The sequence below is a fragment of the Nothobranchius furzeri genome, chromosome 3 (genome assembly GCF_043380555.1).
Source record: "Nothobranchius furzeri strain GRZ-AD chromosome 3, NfurGRZ-RIMD1, whole genome shotgun sequence".
NCBI classification, from domain to species: Eukaryota; Metazoa; Chordata; class Actinopteri; order Cyprinodontiformes; family Nothobranchiidae; genus Nothobranchius; species Nothobranchius furzeri.
Genome location: NC_091743.1, coordinates 58,948,437 through 58,964,447, shown reverse-complemented (window position 1 = coordinate 58,964,447; position 16,011 = coordinate 58,948,437). Strand labels below are relative to the sequence as shown.

The 16,011-nt window shown below is 40.3% G+C and overlaps 1 protein-coding gene across 2 annotated transcripts in view; it reads left to right on the top strand.

The window, feature by feature from the left end:
- The window catches only part of asic1b (acid-sensing (proton-gated) ion channel 1b), a 279,883-nt gene that overhangs the window by 191,825 nt on the left and 72,047 nt on the right, over positions 1–16,011 (top strand). The window lies entirely within an intron of this gene.

Genomic DNA, 16,011 nt, shown 5'->3' with positions numbered 1-16,011 from the left:
AATCATTTTTTTTTTTAAGTTTTATATTAATAAATTTAGAAAAATTAGTATTTTTGATACTTACCTTTTATATAAATTTATTTTATTGGGTGAAGAAAATGCTTCTTGGAATGTAAAATAAACAAGATTTGTTCACAGTTTTTTAATGAAATCACTAAATCTTAGGAGTCATTGGATTCATAGACAGTGGTGCCCACACGGGGTGGTCGGGGGGAGACCATGGCCACCCCTAGAAATTTTTTGGCCACCCTATTACCGCCTTTAATGAAACAAATTCTTCTCCTTTAATCTAGGAATAATTTTAAAGCTAAAAATAATTTTGTACACACACCATAAAGAAAATTATAAATCCTAACCGTTTTTGTGGACAGTCTAAAAATTTTAAGCATCAACTGAAATAACTGTTAGGTGCATATTATTTGTAAATAATATGCACAGGTAAAACTCTCCCAGATTTACTGGAGCCGCTTACAAATCCACACACACACAGGATCACAACAACAGTGTGACATCATAATGTACCAGCTAACATCACAGTGTACCTCTTAGCCAATAGTGATGGTAGATTTAAATTCACATTAGGGCTGCACGATATTAGAAAAACCCGCAATATGCGATAACAGTGATTAATAGTGCGATGATGATATTACTTGCGATAAATAAAAACTTAAAGGGACTTTTCGGACTTTTGAATTTTTATGCTCGCGATTGCCCCCTCAGGCCAAAAGCGTAATGGCAGCTTCAAAAGTAGGCTCGTGCACGAGGCGCGCATGCTGTATGTGCTCACTCCTTACCGAAAATAACAGCTGAGACAGTCCCGTGTGTGTGTGTGTGTGTGTGTGTGTGTGTGTGTGTGTGTGTGTGTGTGTGTGTGTGTGTGTTTGTGTGTGTTTGTGTGTGTGTGTGGCCCGGAGGACAGAAGAACACAGCAAATTAATAAAAATAATGTGCCTCTGTCTCCGCAGCTGCACCTTCTCGTTGGCCGGCCGAACGTGCAGTGTCTGTGTGTGTCTGTGTGTGTGTGTGTGTGTGTGTGTGTGTGTGTGTGTGTGTGTGTGTGTGTGTGTGTGTGTGTGTGTGTGTGTGTGTGTGTGTGTGTGTGTGTGTCTGTGTGTGTGTGTGTGTGTGTGTGTGGCCCGGAGGACAGAGGACTGGATAACATGCAGCTAATTAATTAAATAATTTTGTTCTGTACCTGTCTCTTCAGCACAGCAGACAAAGGTTTATGATGGGTCAGTCCTCCTGCATGCTCAGATCATTCACTTACCTTGCTTGAAAAATTGTTCCAAAATGAAAGTTGAACCCACATCTTTTTTATCCGTGAATTCAATGCCTTTCGGCGAGTCTCAAATAAAAGTTTGGGCATCTTATTACTGTAAAAAAATTATCATTAATGTAAAAAAGAAACTCCAAATAACAAACTATGTTCACACCCGGAAGCGAACCCAGGTCTCCTACAGGAGAGTCAGACATCTTACTAAGTGAGCTAAAGCACTGTTCTTTGTATCTGTAACATTTATATCCTTGGTGACAGCTGAAACAACGTCAATCCAAAGAACGGTTTGGAGCAAAAATGGCTATTTTGTTGCTAATTTGCAGGAAATATCTAGAAGAAAGTAGCTAAGGGTCCTCAGAAATGCAGCTAGGTTCATCACTAGGCGTTAGGAACAGTGACAAAGTTGCTGAGTTGACACTGCCTCTCTCTCTGCTGCTAAAGCTACAGATAGCAAATGCTACGAGCGATGCCTGAGCATGAACACGCATGAAGCAGCCTGCTCGACCGGAGCATCTCTCTTTTTGATTTTACAGAAAAACTGGCAATCTCAGTAAAAATGCCAGGGCTCATTCTACAGGACCAGGGCATTGCAGGAGAATGTATTAAGAAGAAATGTATTATTTCTATACATGTTTTGACTGTCAAACTTCCATATAGTCCCTTTAACTCAGGAACAAAAATAATCAAAAACAGAGAAAAATTTACAAAAAATCATAAAAATGAGAAAAGCAAAAGATGTGAGGAAAGGGAAAAAGAAAATGAACAAGAAAAGGCAATCAGTGGATCCCGGGAAAAGCAGAATCAGCAAAAAGAGCAGAACTAAGCTAACTTAGGTGTTTCCTAACCATCAGAATGAAGTGTCGTCCGCCTCTGGGGCGGACATCTAACCTATGAGAACCCACCTAATTGGCCAAATGGGCGAAGAGCTCGGTTTGATTTGTTAAAAAACATCATGCTTCCGTTTCATTGACAGAATGCATTATGTGTAGCAAACATTTGAGCTGACCATTCATTGCGATATTTATCTGTTCTTTGTGATATGCACATTGTGCATGCTGGCATCTCGATAAGGATATATTCGCGATATATTGTGCAGCCCTAATTCACATGCAGCGCAGAGTTTTTACCTGAAGATGGTGCAACAACACTGACTGTTTTAGGCAGAACATTTAAATTTTAACCCTCTGGAGGCAGGCGTTGCAGATTGGCAACGTTAAAACCTACCTACCTGGTTTCTCCACATACGTATTTCATGAACATTTTTTAACTCAGAAGTACCCCTGATGGACTTAGTTGTTCGTCCTTTTATCAAAACTTATTTTGAGGCTGAGAGGGTTAACTAAAATGCACTAAATTGCCAAACTATTGACTACACTTGTCTACAGCACAATTAGACACTAGTTTATATAGTTTATTAGCAAAAAAAGTTGATTTGAGGGTGACTTGCTGTTTAAACTAAAAGGCTGTTAACTGTTTTCTCACACTTGAAAGCAAAAAACTGGCTTTACCTGATAAAGATGAGCAGGTGAAGGTGGATGAATAGAAGGTAAAGATGTAATCTTACTTTTCCTTACTTTTAATCTTAATACATGAGGATGTGTCTCACAAAAGTTCTTATAATAGAAGTCTGAGTTTCTGTAGTGAAATGAGTCTGCTTCAACCAAATAAATAATCATGCAGAGCTGTTATTCCCTTAAAACTTTATTAATATTTGGCACGTTTTGCTGTCAAAAAAAGGGAAATTCTTTAACTTGACTTTTATTCAACCAAAGCTTTAAAAGGTTCCCACTGGGTGACGAATGGAAAAAAGAGAGGCGTTTAAGGTCAGTGTCCCTTCAGTGAGTCAGAGCCAGCTGTCATCTTGATAAAAAATGAGTAAAAGAGTTCAGTGACTTCACTGGAGTGGGACACTTTATTATTATGGGATGGGACCTCTGACATGATTTCTCTTAAAAGCAGGCTTTATGGCTGTGGTGCAGTTTAAGGCTCATTCTCATCATCAGATTTTCTCACCTTGAGTTTGACTTTGATCACTCAGGATGGTCCAACATATAAAAGAGTCTAAATTAAAAAATTATTAGAGAATGTTATTTGTATATTTTATATTTTACATTGTGAAGGTTTTTAATTTATCTGAATCTGATTCTATGATAAAAGGTAAACAAAGTGTCTGATATTTTTGTTTAACACACTCAGAAGATGTGTACAGCATGTTAAATGTTTTCCACAGTGTTTGAGTTTTGTTTACTGTTTTCTGATAGAAATGCGAGCAGCGATTAGTGGTCCGACCAACAGAAATGACAGGCAATCATTTCCCTGTCAGGTCTAATAGGATTAATTATAGCTATTGTCAGTTTAGCCTGAACACTTCTACATTACAGCCTCCTACAGATATAATCATTGATCGTTACTTCAGCTCCTCTGAGTGGTGTGTGTGTGTGCGTGTGTGGGTGTGTGTGTGTGTGTGCGTGCGTGCGTGCGTGCGTGCGTGCGTGTGTGTGTGTGTGTGTGTGTGTGTTTGTGTGTGTGTGTGTGTTTGTGTGTGTGTGTCTTGAAATTATTTATTTTATGCTGCCTTGGAAGCATTTAAATGCATTTCTGGTTAAAAGTGATGCTTTGAGAATATATCTGGCTGTTTTTATTTGGTGAGTTCCTTTTTGTTGTTGTTGTTGTTGTTGTTGGGGGGGGGGTGTCCTTGTGCTGTGTAACTACTGTGTGTCTCTAGTTGTATTTATACCACATTTGGGGCCTTTCTTAAAATCTGTAAATCGAATAGTCCCAACAAGTCCCATCACATTCAAAGCACATGCTGTAACCCTTGTGTTCCAAATTAATGGTAGATTTAAGTTGGTCATGGATACTAATTTGTTCTGATTTAATAAAAATAAGCACTTCTTAGGTTTTTTACCTGGATATTTGCAATGAATGTAAACAAGAAAGCCTGCACCCTGATCAAGAGAGATTTGTTGATTTATTTACTGGTCTTTTGCTTGTTTATTTGTTACTCTTCTTCTTTTGTTTTACAAGCACAAAGCTTGTTGTGGTAGTTTTCTCTTCTTTAGATCAGGGATGTCTAAATGTTTCAATACATGAACCAAAACCATCAAGCTAAAAGCCCTCGCAAGCCACACAAATGCAATTTTTTTAATGCAAATACTTTTATATTTGTATTTCTATAAAAAGGCCTATAATACACACCTTTTACAGTATTTTTGCTTAATGCAAAACTCACCTTTTGCGTCCTTTTGTGCTGTCTCTACACCCTCACTAGCACTTTAAACATGAAAAAAGCTGACCATCTGTTTTCTGTCAGTGGCTGGTTGAATGAATGTCAATTGTGAAATGAATTATGTGCCTAAGACGAGCTTCCCTATTTGTGATGTCACCAACATGGGGAAGTTAGCAAAGAACCACTTCTCACATGCAAGAGAGAGTTGCTGATGGAGGAATGGAGGAGCCCCTCCTCAGAGCTTCTCAGCTTAGAGCAGCCTGAGTGACGGATGGGTGGGCGTTGCCAGCTCTAGCTGCTTTTCTTAAAGTGACAGAGCCCTGAAATGGCTCATTCTTGAAGGTACTGTCACTGCCAAGAATAAAACAGCTGAAATTGCTTTATGTAAGAAGGATTTAGTGCAAAAACTTTATGAACATGGTTTTCATCTATCATAGAACTATTAAGTTAAGAAACTTAACTTAAAATGAAAGGAGTCATGCAATGTTCCCTTTAAATGTTTTCATCTTCAGCCAAAGGATTTTCAGTTGTCCGGTCTAATGAGCCATCATCACCATCTTATCAGTCATCACATTAAGACCATTTTTTACAGCAGATCTGAGCAGCGTCTGTGACTGTTGATTAAACAGGACTCCGTTTATGATGCAGAATTGTGCCTGATCTTGTCTTTAGGTTCATCTTGTAGTTGACAGAAAAGTGTTGCACTGACTTTTTGAAACCAAACCTTTATCAACTGGCTTGCATGCATTTTTTTATTGAATGAGTTAAATGATGGTGGACATTTTTAATTGCACTCTCTGATTACTGTGAGTGCTGCATAAGTCAGATATGGAAGTAAACAAGCAAGTCATACTCTAAGCCTAATATTGATTGAAAACATAAATTTGCCCCGTTTCGATCTGTCAAACGTTATTTCCGGAACTCAGCATGAACAAACACAGATGATGCAGTCTGGGAGAAACTGTATAAAAAAGATGTTTAACATTTGTAAGTGACTCGTGCATGAACAGAGATTAGCATACTACACATTCACTATGTCCTTGGCTAAAAGCAGGTCGAGGCACTTTGCATCTATTAATGTATTCCTGTTTTATTTTCCTCCTGGACAACAAATCAATAGAGTGCATTTATTTTGCATAATGTGGCAATTGGCAACACCAGTGGGTCGTGTACTCCTGCTACTGCCTGTTTATTATACCTCCCAAGGAGGCACCGCAACTCGGCCGAACCCCTCTGCTGATGTTTAAAGAAGAAGAGGTGAACAGATTGATTACTTTCCGTCTCTATCAGTCCCTGAGGCTTATTTTTATTTTTTTTATTTTTTTTTTTTGGTCGCTCCACAATCTCTCCCCCCCTCACCCTTTTGTATATTTGAAACTAAAGTGTCTTTGCATACATGCACATGCTGCAATAATCTGTAGCTGAGAGCTGGGTCAATAAGAGAAGCTTGGATAGAGTCGGTTCAGATTGCAGCATTTCTGACCTGGAGCAGAATGTGAGCCCTCCCTTGGAGCAGCGATCCAAATCCCCGCTTCCAGTTTCAGCTCCATGCCCATTAGATGCAGCTTGACTTTCTCCCAAACTCAGCATTGTCAATGGGATCACCCAGCAGCTCTGATTACACCCTTCTCTTGTCTCCTCAAGAACTTCAGTCTGTGTGCAGTCTCTACCAGACTGACAGATAGGCAGAGGAAAAACGAGGGGGATCATTTCCAAAATGTAAAAATGCAATGCAAGCACTGGGCTCACCATCTGGCTCTGAACTGTCAGTCTTATGGTTATGGTTCAGCAGTGATTTTAAGCAACCAGTGGAGCTCCAGCAGTGTAACATAATTATCCCCAAGCTCACGCTAGGGTGAATTAGAAGTTAGTAAAAGAAAAAGCGAAAGTTGAATCAATAAAGATATCAGTGTGTGTTTCAGATGTGTGTGTGTGCACCGTCGCTCCATCCTACATAAATAACCTGGGTGTTTATTTGCCTTCCAATGTAGGACTTAAATGTACTTCTTTTACGTTTTTGCTGTTGTGGTAGTGCAATACTCAATGCATGCTGGTGAAAGCTTCATGCATCTGCAGACTTATGTGCTCCACCTAATCAAAGTCTGCGGTTTGCACATACTTGAGTGAGATTGTTTCTTCTTCCCTGCTGTGTTTTATCAAGCAAGAGGAAAATTAACAGAAACAGTGGGTTTCCCATTTTGGGTTAAAGATATGAGCAACACAAGAATGGGTCCTGTCTGAAAGAGGTCATTAAAAGCATGCTCTGCCGATAAGCTTCCACCCCTGTCAGAGGTGACAGCGTGGCAATATTAATTATTCATACTGTCACTCAAATTCAGACTGCTGTGATTTTCTGTTCCTCAAAATCATTATTTCCTGTTCGTACGAGAGGAGTTGAGAGTGTGAGAGTTGAGCATGTTTGTGCAGAGAGCTTCAAAAATTATTCTAGTTTTAAATCTTTTTATTTTATTTTTTTTTTCTGCACACCTCATTGCATCTAATGCATCAAAGTGAGTCGACTGCTGTTTCATCTCCTCGGAACAGCCACAATATCAAAGAGTGATCACAAGGGGGCAGTGTTACTCAATAGTTTCTGAAGTTAAACTCCCTCTCGTGGAGTTTCTGGCACCGAGAGGCTGCATGCTGTTCTTTTTATCCTTGTTGTTTACAAGTAATCCCTCAGAAATGGGCTTAATCTCCTCTTTAAAAAACTCATTGATTCCCACGGCCGTACAGCATCAGAGCTGCTTGTCTCCAGTGACCACTCTTCGTTTAAAGCTCCACGTAGCAGCTGGAGCACTGCCAGCACAAACACAGTCATTTTCATTTCTGAAAGGAACAGTTTTCCTCTTGGATTTAAGCTCCTTTTGTGTGTTTTGGGGATTAAGAAAATAAATATTACAAATCAAACACGAGCCGAGATCTGATCAGTGTCGACAGCCTTGGCAGAGATGTACCCCTCTTTTATTCTCAGGTCTCTTTTTCTCATCTGAACCCACAAAGTCCATGAGTAGAAGAGACACTGTGGTGCTCTGTCACTGGGATGTCTCTTAATCATGCATTTTCAGATGCAACCATTTCAATTAAACTCCTCTCCCTGCTTCTGGGGATGCAGCCGACTAAAGGTACCAGCACACTCTGATGGTATTCAAGCTGGAGCCTTATAAATTAGACTGATACATCGCTACTTCTATTTATTATAAGCCATCACTTTGTATCAAATTGCTAATTATTCAATAAAGTGACATAAATGATAGGATATAACTTTCATTTCACTCACAGACGAAGATGAATGACTCCTAACGATGTTAAAATGAGAGAAACCGCAGCAGTGTTGGAGCAATTATGAATGAAAAAAGACATATGACAATTGCCCCATAGAGGGCTATTAGCCACTTAGGAGGAGCTAATTAGGCTGATGAGAGGGCCCTGATGGCCTCCAAAAGGACTGATTCCTGTTCTTAATACCACAACTGCCAAAAATGGTTTTGCTCCAGATGACAGAAGGAATGTCAGAGGCTCTGTGAGGAGAAAAGGTTGTGTTCTCTTAAGGGCACTGGACTCTGAATGTTTTTCTCCAGTTTTCTCTTTGAACTGCCCTCTCCGAGTCAACATGTATCTGTGTGGGCTGATGTGTTTGTGGAGCTGGAGGCAGATTTGCTAATCAATTTTGAGAAAAAAATAATTTTCTACTGCTGAGTGTCATCCATTCTAATCCTGTTGCCAGTGCACAGGCAAATAGATATTTAAATTGTTTCTGTGTGTAGTTTGTGTGTGCAAGCAGAAAACACCTTAAGACCAGAGTACTTGTGTTGCTGAACTGGGTTTCTTCTTCACTTTCTTCATGTTTTCTTAGATGACTGCATCTGCTGTGTGCACGCCTTCTTCAGCAGATATTGTCTTCTTTTGCAAATGGAAAGCAATATACTGTTTACTGGTGCTGCCATAATGTGTTTTTAGTGCCAAAGTTGTTCTTGAAATAAACTAAAAATCACCTCACTTATGCATAATCAAGCTAAATACAAACACAGAAGCAGCAGAGTAAAATGTGTACTGGAACCAGGGACAGATTCACAGGGGGGCTGTGGGGGATGATTGACCCTATTTGTACATCCTTAAAATACTCTTTAAGATCTCCCCAGAAAATGTGTTTTTAATTACAAATATTAATATAAAATAGATATTTAACACAAAATACTTTTAGGCTAGATGGCCTTCAAATAACTAGCTGAAATAACACTGAAAAGAGAAAACACTGGAAATCTTAAAGGCACGCTTGGCAGTAAAGGGTCATTTTTTTACACTAACTGGCTCAAGAAAATTATGTAAAATATTAAAACATTGCATAGTATCCCTTTAGTTAAACTAAATGGTTAAATTAACCTAAAGCAAGTGGTGTTCTGCACGGTAGCACTTATCAACAAGAATTGCACTAATGTAAAATACACAAAGGGAACACTACAATCAAACAAATTTAAAACAAACTTCACAAGTTTTCTAAAGCACTGACAATCAAGTTTTCTAAGATCACTAATATTTCGACATGGAGATATCTGGAGAAAACGACATTGATCTGAGCACTCGGCAACTGGCAGGGTGTCAAAAGGGCAACTCGGACAAGCTGCCCCAGCCACACCAAGGAAGAAGGGTGGAAGCTCATACTTAGTGTACCACTGACCGTGGTGCTGAACAGAAAGGAGCAAAGTGTAGCAGACACAGCCGCTGTCCGCAGTGCTGAACTCCACCCAGTGGGACGAACAAACGGTGGCTGTGGCGTGTTTCCACTAGGGTTGCAGGGATTAACCGGTTTGACTATTAATCCTTGTTGGCCCACTGTAAAATGTCTCTAACGCCACCTATAAAAAACAAAAAACTATAGCGCCACCGCACAGACAAAGACAAAAGTGAAACTGAACGCATGCACACAACAGAAGCAGAACCTGGGGCAACCTGGGATGGCTCCCTTTCCACCTCGGGGGTGGTTGAAATCTCCTGTGTGGGAATATTTTAGATATATTAGATATTTATAACTCAGTGAGAGATTACATCAGCAGATGTAGCTAACTGGCATTTGTAAAAATGAAAGAGTTGCTGGTGAAGCAGAATAGAAGAAAAATAAGAATAAGCAGAGTTGATGCCACTTTAAAATCGCTGTTTCTAAATTTCCAACACTAAAAAACGCAGCAGAAATCATCCACAATGCTGCAATTTATGTTGTTTTGTGGTCTCACAGAGCACTGTTAAAACCATGTTGGTCGTTTAATGCTTCTTTTTACATCACGGCTGCTCTCCCTGTTCCCTGAATGGGTTAAATTACAGCATATATTAGGAATAATTATTTTTTTTATGTTATTAATGTCCATAGATGTCTTTTGACACTGGTCAGAGATGCCACTCACTGCTGAAATGGTCTTAGAAAAGTCCCGAAAGGGCAGATTTTATCTGGAGCCACAACGGCTGAGAGGACTGGGCCTTTGCAATTTCCCAGTCCCCCCCCCCCCCCCCCCCCCCCCCCCCCCAACATTTCCTGTGACACCTATAGTACAAACAAGACATGTTTCGCTATATATAGATATGCTGTAGTGAAAACTAGCAGTTTTTATACTGAATAAAGGTTTGATCAAAGTTCAAATCAGGCCGCGCACTTCTGGAAAATGTAGCTTTTAGATTATGTCCCGATGAAATCATTCTTTCTCTCTTTTCATGCAAGCACACACACACCTTCTCAGTTCCTTTGTAACACCTTGAACAGCAGCAGGCACCTGCTCTAAACTGTAACAATCAAATCTCCAAACAAACCATCCTGAGCCGATGTTAGTAGATCCTGTTCAGACTGAGAAATCAGTGTATCACTGCTTTATCTGAGGAGCAGTTGTCTGCAGCTCTAGAGCGTTCACCTTTGGGCAGCACAAGAGCAGGGCTGATTGCATTATTCAGACCCACAACCTAATACCCACAGCTGTTGCAAATCTTAACACCAATAACAGCAGCTTAAGAAGCACACGGAGAGAGAATTACCGACACCGGCAGGAAGACATGCCCCGTCTATTAAACCCCCACACCTCCTTATTCATTCACAGGTTTGTATTGGGGTATAATTGCTCCGCCAGGTTCAGAGCAGAAGTTATTAAGAAGTAGAAAGTAAATAAATCACTGCAGTAATTAATGTGTGTGCTGACTCCTTTTATACATATATAGGCACTCTCAGTGAAGGGATCACCCATCACGTTGCTTTCAGTAAATGTTTTTTCAGAGAATTAATACTGCATATAAAAAAATAAATAAATCTGAGTGAAAGATCCCATTATGGTTCAATCCAGCATTTAGCTTAGTGCTGTCTGTTTGAACTTTCTCTTTGTTTATTTGAGTCAGCATTTCAGTTCTTCAGACAGCTGAAGAAAGATCAACACATCTCCTCCAGTCCTCCATTCAGTGCATGTCTGACATCTCCTTGAGATGAAATGTAACACACACAAACATATTTACCCCTGGCCAGCACTTTAACAAGGTTTTAAAGTGTGTTTGTTGCAAAAAGTATTTATTTTCATGAAAAACATTTCAGGAATGATTTTATTTCTGCTTTTCCAACTCTTCTATAAACAGAAACTTGTAAGCTTGGTCTTTGTAAGCTGTTCTCGTGAATAGTACAAGTAGCAATTTTAAAGGTGTGGTTGACTTGTTTATTCAGTTCATACGTAGTGTTCTTTTTTGTACATTAACATCTTATGAGTCATTAGAAAAAAACTATGATGTTATAAATATGTCTGAGACACAGACATGGGCTAAAAACTTCAGGATTACTCATTATTTTTAATGATATGCACACACCTCATTTCTGATTGGCTAACAGAACACGTTCAGCCATGATGGAAAGTCACTATCACCAAAACAGTCTCTGCTTTGTCTTCTCGCTGCAAAAAAAATGTATAAAGGCCTTTCTGTGGGTGGGCATGAGCCAAGATGTGCAATGCCATGAATGCAAATTCACAGTGTGACATCACAGTGTGAGTATTAGCAAATCCTAGCATTTCACCATCTATTTTCTATCACATGCAAGTGCAGGAGATAGGTGTAGGAGACTATTTTCATGTTCAGCCTGCATGAGAATCTCAGAGTGGCCAATTATAATCATAAATAATATTTAAAAATAGTTTTTTTAAGTCAACCACAGCTTTAAATTTCAGCACGACTCTTAACATAGAAATAGACAAAGCATACTATTGGTTTGGCTAAGTTTATGCCATGCCAGTCACAGTGATCTATGTTTTAGAGAGATGCTGGGCAGGCCTTGGACTGTTACCACAGAGCTGTTAGTTTTTACATTGTCGGCAGAGCTGCGACAGAGCATAACAACAAAGATGGTGCTGGCTCAAAATGCCTTCGATTAAAATGGCTTTTGCGTAAAGTAGACTTGGGTTTCTTCTACTTATGTTTATGTTTATGTATTTAGCAGACGCTTTTGTCCAAAGCGACTTGCAAGTGATAATCGGCATGTTGCCCTTGAGGCTAACAACAACAATAACAACAACAACTTGACATCAATCATGGAGAGGAGGGAACAAGGAGTGGACAGTAGAGAGGGGGGGCGGGTGCAGGGAGGATGCTAGTTTAGAAGATGCTCTCTGAAGAGCAGGGTCTTCAGGAGTTTCTTGAAAATTGAAAAGGAAGCCCCTGTTCTGGTAGTGCTTGATAGGTCATTCTACATTTGTGGAACGATGCATGAGAAGAGTCTGGATTGTCCTGAGCGTGGTGTAGGCACTGCTAGCCGACGATCCTGTGATGACCGGAGCGGCCGGGCCGAGACGTAAGCCTTTGCAAGAGGATTCAGGTAGATGGGAGCCGTACCATCTCGGACTTTGTATGCTAGTGTTAGCTATTTGAATTTGATGTGTGCAGCTAGCGGTAGCCAGTGGAGCTCAAAGAACAGAGGGGTGACGTGTGCTCTTTTTGGCTGATTGAAGACCAGATGCGCCGTTGCGTTCTGGACCATTTGAAGAGGCCTCATAGTACAGCCTGGAAGACCAGTTAGAAGGGCATTGCAGTAATCGAGGCGGGAGATGACAGTAGATTGCACCAGGAGCTGGGTGGCATGTTGTGTTAGGTATGGTCTGATCTTTTGTATGTTATACAGCGTAAAGCAGCATGAATGAGCAACAGAGGCAACATGATCTTTAAAGGCCAGGTGTTCATCAATCACAACACCCAGATTTCGAATTGCCTTTGAAGGAGCCAGAGATAGGAAGTCATTTTTGATTGAGATATTGTGCTGTATGGATGGTTTTGCTGGGATGACAAGTAGTTCAGTTTTAGAGAGGTTGAGTTGGAGATGGTGGGATTTCATCCATTTTGATATGTCAGAGAGACAGTTTAACATTTGTGCAGAGACAGTGTGGTTGTCCGGTGGAAATGACAGACAGAGCTGGGTGTCGTCTGCATAGCAGTGGTAGGAGAAGCCATGTGATCGAATGATCTCACCCAGTGAGGTGGTGTATATGGCAAAGAGAAGAGGTCCTAGTACAGAGCCCAGGGGGACTCCTGTAGCAAGATGGTGCACGGTAGAGGATTGTCCAAGCCAAGATACACTGAATGATTGTCCTGTGAGGTACAATTCAAACCAGGCATGTGCTTTCTCTGTGATGCCCATGCTAGAGAGTGTGGACAAAAGGAAACCATGGTTGACAGTGTCAAATGCACCCGATAATTCGAGCAGGATAAGCACTGACGATTTGGCAGTCGCTCTAGCTTCTTTTAAGGATTCCGTCACTGCTAACAGAGCAGTTTCAGTGGAGTGGCCCTTTTTGAACCCAGATTGGTAAGGGTCAAGTAGACAGTTTTGTGAGAGGTATTCTGTGATCTGCTTGAAAGCCACCACTTCTTCCATGGTGTGCGGTGGACTGCCCCACCGACTGACTTCCATTGCTATGAACATGTGACATTATTGCTGTGATTGGTCCTAGCGCTGCACTGGCAGTTTAATATTCTACCTTTCAGCGTGCTCGGATTGTTTTCTAGCATGAGGTGCCTACCGGTAGTTTTTCTGGCCATTTATCAGTCAAACTTTCCTGATATTTGGACATCTTGCCTCAGATTGGAAAGCATCAATGTGACTCTACCACTGACTTCCAACATTGATGTTTAATCCACACAAATAGCATGGGCTTGGAGGAGTTATGCTGTGGTGAAGCTGCTAACAGTTAGCTTCTACTAGTCGAGATATTCTCTGCTGTTTTCTGGATGCTAATACAACAACAGCCTTCCTTGTCGTGAGTCAAAATGGGTGAGCCCATGAATGTTAAGTGACAGTGTGACATAGATCTGTGAGGATTTTCAAATCCTAGAGTTTCACAGTCTATTTTCTATCAGAAGCTGATGCAGGAGATAGGTGTAGGAGACTATTTTCATGTTCAGCTTGCATGAAAACCTCAGAGTGGCTGAATTTTTTAAATGTTTTATTAGTGTTCTACGCCTTTAAGGTAAACAGCTGCCGTATGTTTTTCTAAGTCTATACCTAAGCTGTTAGTGAGTTGTCGCCAGACTATTTATTAACATATAGGATGGCTTGCCAGCCTACGTTAATTTAAGATTTGCATAAAGTCCCCAGAGTTGGTTTCATAAAGCCTTTTCTAAAATAGGTGAAAAAGATAATAAACTGGTTTAATAATCATTTTATCCTAGAAAAATGTGAATCCCAATCTGCTTTTGTATCAAAATAAAAACAAGCATACTTTACGTTGCAGGTGAAACAGTCACCCTGCTCTGAAAGCATCTGTTCAGTATCTCGTAAGCTTGCTGATTTAGCCGTTTGAGGTCACGGCAGATCTGGACAAATGGCTATTACTGTTGTGTATCTGAAAGGCCACCACACTTGATTTCATTATCTCCCATGACTTACAAGAGAGAAATAAAACAAGTTCTGTTTATGTCTTCCATTACCCTGCACTTAATCTGAATACCAGTCAGTGCCCAGCTACAGTCATAAAGCTGCTGTTGGGAGAGATATTAGCTCCATTACATAAAGGTCTTGCTGCTGAGAGAGACCGTGTGCGATGAAAATCAATCGTTTGATTTTAAGCGTAATTGTCACACTATTGTTATTTTCTTTGAGCAGCTTTATTGTCTTTAAATCGGTCTGATGAGGCAGTATTTTTAACAATTACATGAAATCTTGAAACGGTAGGGGAAATAAGATATTCTTTAAAACGTCATTAACAGGTGAACTCATGGGAGCTGAAGAAAAAAATCTGAGCGCCGGCGTAAAACATTCCCCTCCATACCTAATAAAACAAGAAGATAGATTTAGTTTTACAAGAAGAAATCATTAATAAATGTCAGACTGGAAAAGGGACCATTTATTTTACCAAGAGCCTTTCATTCATTTCTCTCTGAGCAGCAAAGTGGAGCCATCAGGCCTTTTGGGATGGGGAGACTTTGCTGTAGCTAGCAGCCATACTCTGAAAGTCATTCATCAGAACCGTTTCCCCTCTCCCAAAGTCTCCCCAGCCCGGCTGTCACGATCCTGCCAAGATGAATTAGTTGTGTCATCCTGTGTTTCCTGGTGCAGGCAGGGACACTCTTATTGTCCCCTGGGCTGTGAACATAAATCTGCTCAATTCAACCATGGTCCTTATACAGTATGACTCCTGAATCCTTCCGCTGGTTTGTGCATGATGCATCACAGTTCAACACCAAACACGGTGGTCCCGTCACGCTCGTGGGATGACATCAGTGTGTTTTTTGTCCAGAGTGCAGACATGTGGCGCAAACAGAGCTTGGGTTTCCGGTAAGCTACAATCAACTTTTTTTAGCTTCATTTATTGTGAAATGTTCATCAAACTACCTTTGATTGGTGTTTTTTTTAGTTAAACATTACTTTATATACGGGTGATATTAAATATTCTACCTAAATAAGAAAGACATTGTTAGAATGCTTAGTATTAAAAGAGTGGTTGACTGAAAAAGTATTATTTACTTTTTTTTTCAGTTTTTTATTATGGATCATTCTGAGGTTTTCATGCAAGCTGAACATGTAAATAGTCTCCTACACCTATCTCTGGCATTAGCTTCTGATAGAAAATAGACGGTGAAACTCTAGGATTAGAAACTCCTCACAGATCTTTGTCACACTGTGAATTGTTTTCACGCATTCACTGATCTTGACTCACATCAGGGAAGGCTGTTGTTTTAATGTCCGGGAATCAACAGCATACATTTTGGCTAGTTAAGCTAACCGTTTTCATTAGCAACACCACCACACAGCAGAAGCTCCTCCAGACTTGATATTTATGGAGATAAAACATCCATGTTGCAAGTCAGTGGTAGAGTCACGTTGCTGTTATCCAATCCAAGGATAGATGTCCAAATATCAGGAAATAAGACTCCTAAACCTGCAGTCTGAACTCAGCTGTGATGTGGAAAACTTATAGGTCTGAGAAACAGTGCACCGGTGTACTCCTCCCCAAGAATGACTTACAAGGCATTCATTCCTACTAAAGACCACTGAAAATGT